Genomic DNA, 14,399 nt, shown 5'->3' on the forward strand with positions numbered 1-14,399 from the left:
TACACACTAAACCGTGGAATGAAATCCCCTCCTGTGTCACGTGACACCTTCCTGCGTCATATCGTGATGCATTTGCACCTGTACTGAGAGCCAGAGGATATAAAATCAAAATGCAGGCGGAGTCACTGATATTTCATCATTTAAGATAATATACAATAAGTTAAAGATATGAGTACAGCCTGGAAAGACTGGAGAATGCTTGACAAGATGACTAAAATTATTGTCTCAAGTATAATTCTTATCAGTCTTAAAGGTAAGCATGATTACGAAAATTAATAATATAATAGCTTGACTTCTACTTGACTTCTAATAATGAATTTAAACATCCCTTTTCTTTATAGCTGCAGTGATCTCTTCCCTGAACATCCAGCAATTACCACCACATCTAATAATGACACCTGAGCAGAGTGAAGCAAAGCTCAGCTGCCGGCATGGTGATACCTACTATCCCTACATGTACTGGTATCAACAAAAGGTAGTCAGTGGCTCAGTTGAGCTCATTGGAATGCTCCATAATAAAAGATTCACTCCTGAGGAGAAGTTTAAAGCAAGATTCAACATTTCAGGACACTCTAAAGAGGATGCGTTTCTGCTCATATCCAGTATAACTCCTGAGGACAGTGCAGTATATTTCTGTGCTGCTAGTAAGCACAGCCACGCACCTTCCCTCTCTGTTTAACAAAAAGCTTCACACCAAACACCTGCAAATAAGATCTGTTCTCTGATTAGTACAGTCTGTAATAGAACGCAATATGGGAAGTGTACAGTAGAGGTCACTGATAAAACTGGTAGCATGTAGACGATTTGAAGCTCATTTCAGGTGTAACAACAACATGATCTTCACTTGTGAGAATTCATATGAAATTCACTTAAATCATTTTCACTCACTTTAAATTTTCTATTGTGCATAGGACTATTAATAGAGTTAATATGCCATTAATACTACTGAGTTTTTATAGTGTTTAGTGCATACTGTATAGTTTGCTTACTCTATTGTTAGATATTATATAGTTTCTAGGTTATTGGATAGTGTATGGCCTGGATTTATTGTATTCATTGACTTTTGTCGGTTTATCAGTGTGTGTCTACACCTCTTGTTAGTCACTGTTTCATATTCAGTGCAGCAGGATGATTCCAGGAGAGCTAGATTTTGTTTCTAACAATAAAGCCTACTGGACTTGATTTGACTTGACTAGTTCCATTAGCTAACAATTAAGCAACATTCTAGTTATTCCAATAGAGGGCAGTAAAGAGAAATGAAACTGTATAAACAGTGTTGATTGTCAGTCTTATGCACACTATTTACAGAGTGGAAGATCACACTGAACACTGAAACGGCTTTTCAAAATGATGCATGTAATTATGCTCATAATTAGATTCCTGATCCTTAAAACAATCTTACTGATGTTATTAAGAGGTGAGATTTTGTGCTGTTATATAACAAGGCAACAGATATGTTCACTTCAAAGATCATGCACCTTTTCACTACACTACTCTTTTTATTGTCTCTCAATAGCATCAGTTCTGAGTAAAGATGTTGTCCAGACTCCACCAGATCTGCTGAGAAATCTAGAAGATACTGCTGTGCTCTACTGCTCTCATAGCGTATCAAGCTATAACAGTATACTTTGGTACAAGATGAACAGCTCTGGGAGTGAGATGGAATATCTTGGAAATCTTTTCCTGGAAACTCCAAACCCTGAGGAGCCAAGGTTTAACCTGAGTGGGGATGGAAGGTCTAAAGGATCGTTGAGTATTCCCAGCCTCTCTCTACAAGATAGTGCAGTTTATTTCTGTGCAGCATATATACACAGAGCTTCTCCTCTGCTGTGACCACAGTGCAAAAACCCCTTCTCACACTCCACCTCAAAAGAGAAGGCATTTCATGAACAAGAAGGGGAAAAAAAGGATTTGGGTGGGTCATTGCACCTACTCCTGTTACTGATTGCAGCAGTAAATTAATAAGGTTTTCTTTTTACTATATACTCTATAATTTTTTAAACCTGATTTTATATTTCTAGATTCTACATCTAATATTAGTTTATGACAAAGGATGGTTCTTCCTGTGCTGAATTTATTCTGTGGCTCTGGTTCACAGGTAATTATTCACAAATTTTCCAGAGTACACCAAGATGCAGTAATACATATAAAGCTTTTTCAAAATCTTACAGGAAGGTTCAGATCACATTCAGAATATTTGTAATGTATATTCTTTTTAACATAACATGCTATTCATTTTGTTCTTCTCTTCAGATCCTTCATTAAGCAGCAAAATTATTTGTACTTATTTTGTAGACTTTGTATTTCTGTGCAGTGAGTGCCACAGTGCTATATACACATTAAACCGTGCACTGAAATCCCCTTCCGTATCACGTGACAGCTTCTTGTGTCACATCATGATGCATTTATACCTGTACTGAGAGCCAGAGGATATACAATCAAAATGCAGGTGGAGTCACTGATATTTCATCATTTAAGATAATATACAATAAGTTGAAAATATGAGTACAGCCTGGAAAGACTGGAGAATACTTGACAAGATGACTAAAATTATTGTCTCAAGTATAATTCTTATCAGTCTTAAAGGTAAGCATAATTATGAAAATTACTAATATAATAGCTTGGTTTTGACTTCTAATAATGAATTTGCACATCCCTTTTCTTTATAGCTGCAGTTATCTCTTCCCTGAACATCCAGCAATTACCACCACATCTAATAATGACACCTGAGCAGAAAGAAGCGAAGCTCAACTGCCGGCATGGTGATAACAACTATTACTACATGTACTGGTATCAACAAAAGACAGTCGGTGGCTCAACTGAGCTCATTGGAATGCTCCATAATAAAAGATTCACTCCCGAGGAGAAGTTTAAAGCAAGATTCAACATTTCAGGACACTCCACAGGGGATGCGTTTCTGCTCATCTCCAGTATAACTCCTGAGGACAGTGCAGTATATTTCTGTGCTGCTAGTAAGCACAGCCACGCACCTTCCCTCTCTGTTTAACAAAAAGCTTCACACCAGACACCTGCAAATAAGATCTGTTCTCTGATTAGTACAATCTGTAACAGAACGCAATATAGGAAGTGTACAGTAGAGGTCACTGATAAAACTGGTAGCATGTAGAAGATGTGAAGCTCATTTCAGGTGTAACAACAACATGATCTACACTTGTGAGAATTCATATGAAATTTAATTAAATCATTTTCACTCACTTTATATTTTCTAATGTGCTTAGGACTATTAATAGAGTTAATATGCCATTAATACTACTGAGTTTTTACAGTGTTTAGTGCTTAATATTAAAGTTTGCTTACTCTATTGTTAGATATTATATAGTTTCTAGGTTATTGGATAGTGTATGGCCTGGATTTATTGTATTTATTGACTTTTCACTGTTTGTCACTGTGTTACTACGCTTCTTGTTAGTCACTGTTTCATATTCAGTGCAGCAGGATGATTCCAGGAGAGCTAGATTTTGTTTCTAACAATAAAACCTACTGGACTTGATTTGACTTGACTAGTTCCATTAGCTAACAATTAAGCAACATTCTAGTTATTCCAATAGAGGGCAGTAAAGAGAAATGAAATCATATAAACAGTGTTGATTGTCAGTCTTATGCACACTCTTTACAGAGTGGAAGATCACACTGAGCACTGAAACGCCTTTTCAAAATGATGCATGTAATTATGCTCATAATTAGATTCCTGATCCTTAAAACAATCTTACTGATGTTATTAAGAGGTGAGATTTTGTGCTGTTATATAACAAGGCAACAGATATGTTCACTTCTAAAGATCTACCTTTACACTACACTACTCTTTTTTACTGTCTCTCAATAGCATCAGTTCTGAGTAAAGATGTTGTCCAGACTCCACCAGATCTGCTGAGAAATCTAGAAGATACTGCTGTGCTCTACTGCTCTCATAGCATATCAAGCTATAACAGTATACTTTGGTACAAGATGAACAGCTCTGGGAGTGAGATGGAATATCTTGGCAATCTTTTCCTGGAAACTCCAAACCCTGAGGAGCCAAGGTTTAACCTGAGTGGGGATGGAAGGTCTAAAGGATCGCTGAGCATTCCCAGCCTCTCTCTACAAGATAGTGCAGTTTATTTCTGTGCAGCATATATACACAGAGCTTCTCCTCTGCTGTGACCACAGTGCAAAAACCCCTCCTCACACTCCACCTCAAAAGAGAAGACATTTCATGAACAAGAAGGGGTAAAAAAGGATTTGGGTGGGTCATTGCACCTACTCCTGTTAGTGATTGCAACAGAAAACTAATTAGGTTTTCTTTTAAATATATATTCTATCATTTTTTTCTGACCTTTTTCTTCTAACTCTAGATTCTACACCTTATTTTCACAAACAAATATTCGTTCATTACAAAGGATGCTTCTTCCTGTGCTGATTTTTCATATTGTTTTGCTCTGGTTCACAGGTAATTATTAACTTTTCCAGAGTACACCAAGATGCAGTAATACATATGAAGCTTTTTCAAAATCTTACAGGAAGGTTCAGATCACATTCAGAATATTTGTAATGTATCATTTTTTTTTAACATAACATGCTATTCATTTTGTTGTTCTCTTCAGATCTTTCATTAAGCAGCAAAATCATTCAGACTACTGATGTGATCGAGAATCCAGGAAATAATGTGAACCTCAGTTGTACACATACTTACAAGGACTTTTATTACCTTTACTGGTACCAACAAACAAGAGAAGACAAATCATTGAAGCTTACTGGATATCTTCAGACGACCACCTTCAATAAGGAGACAGACTATGAGAAGCGCTTTCATATTTACGGAGATGCGAAAAGTGAAGGGATCCTGCAGATCTCCAACCTTAATTCACATGATAGTGCAATGTATTTCTGTGCTGTGAGAGAAAGCACAGTGTCACGGTTATCTGCTACCTACTTCAAAAACCTCACTGTATTATAGTTATGTTTGCTATCTGCACACCTCCAGCTGCTCCTGCAGAGATGTCTTGCGCAGAAAGCAGCAGCAACATTTGACCTTACTCAAAATGTAGTGTTCCCTGAAAGTATTTCACTATGTTTAATATTACATTTGTAGTTTCTGACATACTGTATGTGTCAGCTAGAGGTGCTTCATATGGCAAAAGTATCATATTGCAATACATAAAGACATTTACTTTTTATCACATCTCCATCCCATTTAAACAGTTTCTCATTTCGCCTGCTTCCTTTTTTTATGTTGCCTATTATAATAAAGTCTTGTTATGCTAGATTGATATGCTAGTATCTCTTGCCTTGCCTAGTCTAGGCTGGTGGATTGTGATTCCACAGCTGAGGTGCCATTAGTGTCCCGCTGTTAATATGTTTACAAATACGTATGTAAAAGAAAGGTAAAATGCATATACAAATGTAAAGTGTCTTTCACAACAACGTATGTGCAGGTTTAAGGTACAAAATTTGAAACATTAATATATCCACTGTATCTAGAGCACTTTTTGGCAAAAGCTTTTTGCCTGTCCCATTCCATTATAACTAAACTTTACCTAGGAATATAATCATTAAAGTACTAAATCGGATTCTCTTTAGTTAATGTGCGAATCCATTTAACATCTCATACCTGAAACATCCTTTTCCATGAGTCAACCATTATATGGAATTAAACATTTACATTTTTGTGTCCAACAGCAATTTTTCAATCCTGTTACCTGAACATGTTCCCATGTTCAATATTTGGAAAATTCCTCAAGTTAATGTTCACCAAGAAGTTGCATCAGCTGAATTTCCTGAAAGATCCTGGGAAGAAAAAACATTTCTTTATTTTCAATTACTGTAACATTGACTTATGAGGTCACGTTAAGAGTACACAACACATAATATAAATTGAAAGCAAATAATTAATTTAAAAGGGTAAGTCATCAGAATGTCCTTAATGTCCTCAATCCATTAGGATGGAAGGGTAATTAACCACATATTGTGTATTTGCTTAATCTTCTTAATTCAAATCTGTTACTCATTTAAGAGCAAAATGCCAAGGAACATTGTAAAAATGAGATTGTTGCCTGAGATGGGTTACAATGTTTGAATAGTTATAAATGCATGTTTTTCCAGATTTAATGTTGAAAACAATATTTAAGAAATTATAATATATTTCTGAATTATGGGCAAATGGCACCCTTAACATGGAACTATTTGTCCAGTCTTTACCTTTGATATTTCTGCTGTTTAACGTTATCTTAACTCTTTGTTTTGCTAATTCCTATAAATAAATTATTAGTTGCTTCTAGATTCTCCTGATATTTTATTGTGACACCCTGTTGAGTGAGTAAGGAATGAGGACTAAGTAGCCAGGATTAAGCGAGTGAGATGCTGAATACTGTTATTATGCTTGTCGAGCTCAGACATTTTCCACTTGGTTAATGCTAAAATAAAAATACTTCACTCAACTGAATTCACTGATAAATATTCAAAGAGTCACACTGCTCAACATTGCCTGGTTTAAGAAATCTTGCTGCAAAACAAGAGCATGTAAATAATCTTTTCATTAAGCACATACAGGTGTAAACACTCACTCGTTACCTGTTTGTCCTTTGTCACTCCTCCTCCCATCATAACTGGCACTTGACCACGCCCCCTCTGTCAAATATATGCAATAGTTTCAGGTTATTTTCCTTGGTTTTCTTAATTAGTTCATTAAGTTTGTAAGTTTTTTTTAGTGTATGATTGTTTAGCATATTTTGGCAACTTTCCTGCTAATAATGAAAAATTCATAGAATTAATAATGCGCTTTATAATAAATGGCTGAGTATAAAATAAATAACTGACTAATAAAAAATGGAGGTTTAATAGATTTACCTGTAGACATTGTAAGGAAATTAGCTGTTTAGGTTAAGCTGATGTATTCTCTACCAAAATATGTAGGAGATTAGCAAATCAGCTCAGAGGGGGAAATTTTGTAAACCTAATGTTTTAATAGCTGATCAACTATTTGTCCAGCGATAAGTTGAAATGAGTGTATTTATTAATTGTGTATCGAATATTACCTCCGTGGCCACTGGCAAAATATCCTAAAAACGCTATATTAAGAGCACAGTAACAAGATCGGCAGTTTAAGGCAGTAAATTAGAAGCACAGAGACACAAGACACTGGCCATTAAAAATCAGATGAGACTTTATTACTATTCTAAAACACAGAAACTAATCTAACACAAACACACGCACACATGCAGCACGCACACACACACACACACAAACACAAACAGGGGTGAAAATGGCTTTGAAAAGAGAGTGAATGAAATTCCTAGTTTCTAGCAGTTTCTCAGACCATGACCTGAATGAACCATCAACTTATCAGTTTAATTTAACATTCACTTCGTTTAGAAGGGCTCTAAGCTGGTATTAAATGCACCAGTTCAGCGAGAAACTGGAGGTACTATACCTGCGTTTGTGTTGCCAGGGATTCCCTCGTTGCGTTGTTGTTTGGAAGGATTTTCCGGCGATGTTGATTGGTCGGCGGTCTGGTTGGCCTTATGCAGCGTCTCGAAAGACCAATTCTCCTCCTCTGACACTAATTAACATTCTAGTCTCTGAGTTATGTCCTTTGCAAACTTTCACAAGGTTAGGTTAGACGTTGGTAAGGAATTTGGTAACATGCATGTAATACATTGTACTCAATTTCACGTTATACCAACCCTTAGGAAATTCAATAGCAATCACACACATACCAAACACGACATACCTGCTGTTATTGATACACTCACGAACACTATGATACCTGTTAAATGATCAAAAGCATCATAATGACCTGGTGGCTATAAGCATGATACATATACGGAATGACATTAAAAGAGGCAACAAGTTTTCAAACTATGGTGCATCATCTTAAAAGTCATTGTCCTTACAGGAGATGTAAAGTAGCCTTATGTAGTCTGTTAAAGCTGGGTTCTGTGGAATGCGTGAAGGGTGCTGTACTTTGTGTTCCTGGGGAGAACAAAGGTCTCATTCCATGACCATCGTGTTGGGTGAGCCATCTGGTCTTGGCCAATGGCCTAGATCAATAAGTTTGACAGAGGTTCCTCTTGGCTGAGAGGGTTCGTCCTCTGGTCAGGGATGTCCTATCAGTTGCCGATTGTTCACAGGTCAGTTGAAATCCATCAATCAGTAAACAAGCGGTAATTAACTTGGGTCTGCAAAGTCTGGGAGCAGGATTCCTAGCTTTATGGCTTCTTTGCTCTCCTTGCCTGCTCGCTTCAGATCCTACATCTCCCCCCTTTCTCTTGGCGATGATTGAGGCAAAGTCATCAGCAAGCGCTGGAAAACACAAAAACAGGCAGGCAAAGCAGAAACACATACAAACAAGACAGCACCTCCATTACTGGCTAAGTACTGGTGCGAGAAATTAAATTATTTGATGATCTATGGGATACCTTTGGGGACACTTGTGATGCTATGATTATTGGGCTTTGGTCTCTTTCTTTTCTCTAGGTCGTTTGGCCTACTAAAAGAAAAGTTGAAAGCAAGAGAAAGGAAAGATAATGACAGTGATCACAAAGGAAGGAAGAAAAATAACTTTGATGAAAACAGTGGGGTTTCCCTGCAATGATGTGAGTGCAACTTCTACACTAGTGTAAGTTGATTTAAATGATCTACCCATCAAGAATGTTTCCTATGGTGGTTGGTTTAAATGTATGTTAATGTGGTGTAGTGTATGGGCAGTCTGAGCCGTGTCAGTCTGTTTCAGCTACCCCCCTTTTCTTGTCTTTTGGACTACAGTGTTTCTTGGTTTGGCTTAGTTGAGAGACAGCTCATTGCGTCCTTGCCTGGGATAAGAGCTTGTCCACGATCTCATGGGTGTTGGTCCAGTGAGGCAGTTCTGGCATGTCCTCCTGTTCCTTGGAGGATTCATTTCTTTCGAGGAATTCCTTCAGTAGCTGGATCAGTTCTTGTGGGTCAGCTGAGGGTGGAGTGTCTTGTTCTCATGCATACTCAGTGCTGTGCCTGTCTGAGTAGTGCGGAGATGGGCTTCTTGAGAAGTGTGGCTGATCCCACTTTTTCCAGCGTTTTGTTCGGTTCTTCGGTTTGGCATTGGCATGGGGGTACCATTTGTTGCTGGTTATGGGTTCTCTCCATTCTTTATGGAGGAATCTGGCATTGTCACGGAAATGGGCGTCTTCCAGTGCCAGGGTTGGATCTTGGATAATGGAGACTATAGGTGTTTTGTTACCTTTTCTTGAGGCAATCTTCTGTTTGTTATAGGCCTTCTGGGTTAGGTCCCATAGCTGTTGGATCATCATTGTGCGAGGGCAGACTATGACAACTAGGTGATGGCTAACTCCAGGATGCAGATTTCTTAGGAAGAGGGTTTTGAAGTTCATGTCCTCTTCAAGTTCAGGTTCGTTATGTGCCCGAAAGTAGGCTCGTCGGAGCCGGTTATAGTAGGCTCGGGGGTTCTCCTGCCAACCCCGTTTGGTTTCCAGGGCAGCTAACAGTCCATGTTCAGACTCTGGGTCTGCAAATTCTTTAATCAGTGCCTGACAGATTAGCTGATAGTTAGATTTTGTGCGAATGGGCTGTCGATCAAGGAAGCTTTGCACCTCTGAACTAGATGTTGTCCTCAGTAGAAAAAGCCTGTCTCGGCTGGTCGCCTGAGGCCTCATTTCCAGGTGTAAGTCAGTGTCTTGCAGGTAGGCCTGTATGTCATATCCTCCGGCAGCATTCGGGGTGAACTTGTTAATGTTTCTGGCCAGACGGTCAAGGTCTTTTAGGGCCAGGCCATGTACCGCTTCGGCGCCCGCATGGATGGGTCGCATTCTTTGTTGGCAGGGATGAATTCTTCTGTGAGGGCTGGTGAGGCTCTGGGTTGTGCCCCTTCACTTCTTGTTTCTTGTGTCACCTCCTCTTTGACTGTGTCAACCTCTTCTATGGTGTGGTCAAGCTGCAGGGTCATACTTTCAACTTTGTCTCTAGACTTCTCCAGGTGGCCTTCCAGGGACTTGATTTTGGCATTCTTATCTTTGACCTAAGACTTGGCTTTCTCCAGTAGCTGCTTGGTGTATTGGAGTTTGTCTGCTAGATCGTTCTGGGCCGCCTTCGCTTCCTCCTTTTCGTTCTGGGTAGCTGCCAGGGTTTCTTGGAGCTTTGCAATTTCCTTCTTTGCCTATTGCTCCATTTCTTCTGACTTTTTCAGTTGGTATTGGGCTTTCTCTTCCAGCTTGTCTATGCGTCTTTGGGTATGTGTCATCTCCTCTTGTAAGTGGGTGATGTGCTTGTCGCTTAGTTTCAGCTGGTCTATAAGGTTGTGGCTTAGGGAGCCGGTGATTTTAGCTAGCTCCTGGTGGCTGTAGCTCTGTCTTGGATCATGTGTCAGGAGTCTTCTGAGAATTACAATTATTAGTAGTAATAATTATAATTCAAAGGCTTTGGGTGTCAGGCAGTTCATCGCAATGCTCAGCCATGCCTCTAAGTCTTCCCAGTGGGCGATGGGATCTGTGATCTGAGGCATGTTGACGCACTGTTGGGGAACCTGGTGTTGGCGAGACTGACACAGATCTTTACACTGTATTGGGGCCTAGGTGTAGTGGACAGCTAAGTGTTGTTTCAGTGACTGTGACTGTGAAACTCTAGTGGAGTGTGTTGATGACTTGTGGTCTGACTGAGGGAGAATGACTAGCAGGGTCGAGTGTTTCTTCCTGCAACACAAGTCAGAACAAACAAGTAAAGGAGAAACTGAAAAGAAACACCTAAATTTCCCAATGAAAGAGGAGCCTTTTCTGTTCAATAGAGAGACTAAATCACAGGAACAGATTTACGATAAATAAGGGATGAGTTTCAACTTTAAAATCATTTTCATGGGACTCTCTTCTTTTCTCTCTCTTTTTTTTTTTTAAAGAGTTTGTTGATGGTTCCCACGGCTTGGTCTAGAAAATGGGACAGATGAGATAGAAGAAGGCAGAAATGGACAGGAATGTAACCTGATTAATTGAAGGAGACTGGCTCAACTGACAAGTGGATCAAGTCCACGAATGGGCCCTGCTGCTATTATGCTTAACTACAGCCCCTGGCAAAAATTATGGAATCACCAGTCTTGGAGGATGTTCATTCAGTTGTTTAATTTTGTAGAAAAAAGGCAGGTCACAGACATGACACAAAACTAAAGTCATTTCAAATGTCAACTTTCTGGCTTTAAGAAACACTAAAATCAAGAAAAAAATGTGGTAGTCAGTAACAGTTACTTTTTTTTTGACCAAGCAGAGGAAAAAAAATATGGAATCACTCAATTCCGAGGAAAAAATTACCCTGCCAATTTCCTTTCCAACCTGCATCAAAGGAGTGATCACACCTTGGAGAGCTGTTGCACCAAGTGGATTGACATGAATCATGGCTCCAACACGAGAGATGTCAATTGAAACAAAGGAGAGAATTATCAAACTCCTTAAAGAGGGTAAATCATCACGCAATGTTTCAAAAGATGTTGGTTGTTCACAGTCAGCTGTGTCTAAAATCTGGACCAAGTACAAACAACATGGGAAGGTTGTTAAAGGCAAGCGTACTGGTAGACCAAGGAAGACATCAAAGCGTCAAGACAGAAAACTTAAGGCAATATGTCTTGAAAACAGAAAATGCACAACAAAACAAATGAGGAACAAATGGGAGGAAAGTGGAGTCAACGTCTGTGACCGAACTGTGAGAAATCGCCTAAAGGAAATGGGATTTACATACAGAAAAGCTAAACGAAAACCATCATTAACACCTAAACAGAAAAAAAACAAGGTTACAGAGGGCTACGGAAAAGTAATCTTGGACTGTGGATGACTGGATGAAAGTCATTTTCAGTGATGAATCACGTATCTGCATTGGGCAAGGTGATGATGCTGGAACTTTTGTTTGGTGCCATTCCAATGAGATTTATGAAGACAACTGCCTGAAGAAAACATGCAAATTTCCACAGTCATTGATGATATGGGGTTGCATGTCAGGTAAAGGCATTGGGGAGATGGCTGTCATTACATCTTCAATAAATGCACAAGTTTACATTGACATTTTGGACACTTTTCTTATCCGATCAATTGAAAGGATGCTTGGGGATGATGATATCATTTTTCAAGATGATAATGCATCTTGTCATACAGCAAAAACTGTGAAAACGTTCCTTGAAGAAAGACTCATGAGGTCAATGTCATGGCCTGCAAATAGTCCGGATCTTAATCCAATTGAAAATCTGTGGTGGAAGTTGAAGAAAATGGTCCATGACAAGGCTCCAACCTGCAAAACTGATCTGGCAACTGCAATCAGAGAAAGTTGGAGCCAGATTGATGAAGAGTACTGTTTGTCACTCATTAAGTCCATGCCTCAGAGACTGCAAGCTGTTATAAAAGCCAGAGGTGGTGCAACAAAGTACTAGTGGTGTGTTGAAGTGTTCTTTTGTTTGTTTGTTTTTCATGATTCCATAATTTTTTCCTCGGAATTGAGTGATTCCATATTTTTTTTCCCTCTGCTTGGTCTAAAAAAGTAACTGTTACTGACTACTACATTTGTTTTCTTGATTTCTTTTAGTGTTTCTTAAAGCCAGAAAGTTGATATTTGAAATGATTTTAGTTTTGTGTCATGTCTGTGACCTGCCTTTTTTCTACAAAATTAAACAACTGAATGAACATCCTCCAAGACTGGTGATTCCATAATTTTTGCCAGGGGCTGTATGAGTACTGAATCGCTTACAGCGGATGTACAATTATATACTGGAAATGAGCTTAAAGTGAAAGAGACTTGTCTCTGATTTACTTTGAGACTCATAGTAAGGGATAGTAGTGTCTCCTATCTGAGTGACTCTTGTAAAGCAAGGACACTAGAGTGTCAAATGCCTCAAAGTGAAATAATTATTGTGTGACTTTAACTTGACGGGGAAGTGTCTACACTCAAGTGTTTTCAGTAAAATTTAATAGCTTGATTAAATTTAAATTTCACACAATAAGTGTAGGTAAATATTTTCCTTCTAAGTAGACTGAGGGGAAATAGCAAGAAGAGAGAAGAGTAAATGGAACAGAAAAGAGAGAAATAAGCATGAGGGTTAATCACTTTAACACTGCCCAAAACACTAGCTGTATTCAATTGCTGCAAGCCACAACATGCTAATCGCTAACCGCTAAGCTTCGAGGCTAATGGTTTTAGCATAGACTTCAGTGTAAACACTACTACTTCGGGTTAGCTTAGCTACACCTGAGAGTTTGTTTACAAGATGGCGTCGTCAGACTGCGCATGCTCCTAGGGCCCGACTGCTATGACAACCAACACAAACAGTAGGTCGCTACCGCACTGCTTGAGACACACAGTTTAAGCACTTTTATATGAAAGGTCGGCGCATTCCAGCGCATTGCAAATAAACACCACTTGTAGCCCGCTTTAAGGCGTGGCGCTTAAAACTCAGTTTGTTAAAGTGAGATAAAACTGCAACTAATACGATTACAATAATCCAATAATTGCGATCTCGGTGGATCTTAAATTTCCGTGCCAGTTTCTCTGACACACAAATACAATAGAGTTTCATCGCTGCTGGTTACACAAATTTATTCTAACTTTACTTAACAAAACTTAACATTCAAGACACACTCGGACACTCACAAAGTGTTACACAGAGAGATAGCTTTCAAAACTAACTCTGCGAGCAGACACAAAAGGACAAGCATGAATTCGCTACTCTAGTGGCTAATCCTGGGAGTGTAATAGCTATCTGAATGGCACTGGAACACGCAATGCATCAATTTAGCTGTAACACAAGGCCTTTTAAGAAGAGATTGAGGAACACGCTCAACTCTTATCTTAACCGTACTGTGAGGAGATTTCTTCGTCTTGACAGGGGCACTTTAATTACTGCAGTTTGCTGTGACTGATATTCCTCGCTCGGAACAGGAGTCAGATAGCTACCTGAATAACACTGGAACACGCAGTGGATCAGTCTACCTACAACATGAGGCCTTTTTAGGAAGAAATTAAGGAACACGCTTAATTCTATCCTCACCGCACTGAGAGGAGATTTCTTCGTCCTAACGGGGTGAATTAATTTAACATTTACGGCAGGTTAACACTAGGGAAGCAAACCGAGTTATCACTTTCCATCTATTCACACAGCAAGCCGGCTGAATGCGTACATCACACACTAATACATCACACTCGTCTTTTCTGTCTCTGATCTATTATCCACAACAACAGAAAATATACACACCTGTGACTTGTCCAGTGCTTACAATTTAGATTAAACTGCCCGCATTCTCCACCAATAATGTAAGGAAATTAGCTGTTGAGGTTAAGCTGATGTATTCTCCACCAACATATGTAGGAGATTAGCACATCAGCTCAGAGGGGGAAATTTTGTAAACTTAATATTTTAATAGCTGATCAACTATTCGTCCAGCGATAAG

The 14,399-nt window shown here is 39.0% G+C and overlaps 1 long non-coding RNA gene and 1 pseudogene across 1 annotated transcript; both read right to left on the reverse strand.

Moving 5' to 3' along the window:
- Positions 1-4,687: 4,687 nt before the first annotated feature.
- LOC128319126 (uncharacterized) lies at positions 4,688-8,588 on the reverse strand. Its single transcript, XR_008302509.1, has 3 exons — positions 7,427-8,588; positions 6,568-6,624; positions 4,688-5,784 (listed from the first exon to the last, which is right to left on the reverse strand). It is a non-coding gene; the product is annotated as an uncharacterized LOC128319126 (long non-coding RNA).
- A 79-nt stretch (positions 8,589-8,667) lies between these two features.
- On the reverse strand, positions 8,668-10,869 carry LOC128319120 (uncharacterized; annotated as a pseudogene).
- Positions 10,870-14,399: the final 3,530 nt, after the last annotated feature.

This window comes from Pangasianodon hypophthalmus, chromosome 10 (genome assembly GCF_027358585.1).
Source record: "Pangasianodon hypophthalmus isolate fPanHyp1 chromosome 10, fPanHyp1.pri, whole genome shotgun sequence".
Lineage (NCBI taxonomy): Eukaryota > Metazoa > Chordata > Actinopteri > Siluriformes > Pangasiidae > Pangasianodon > Pangasianodon hypophthalmus.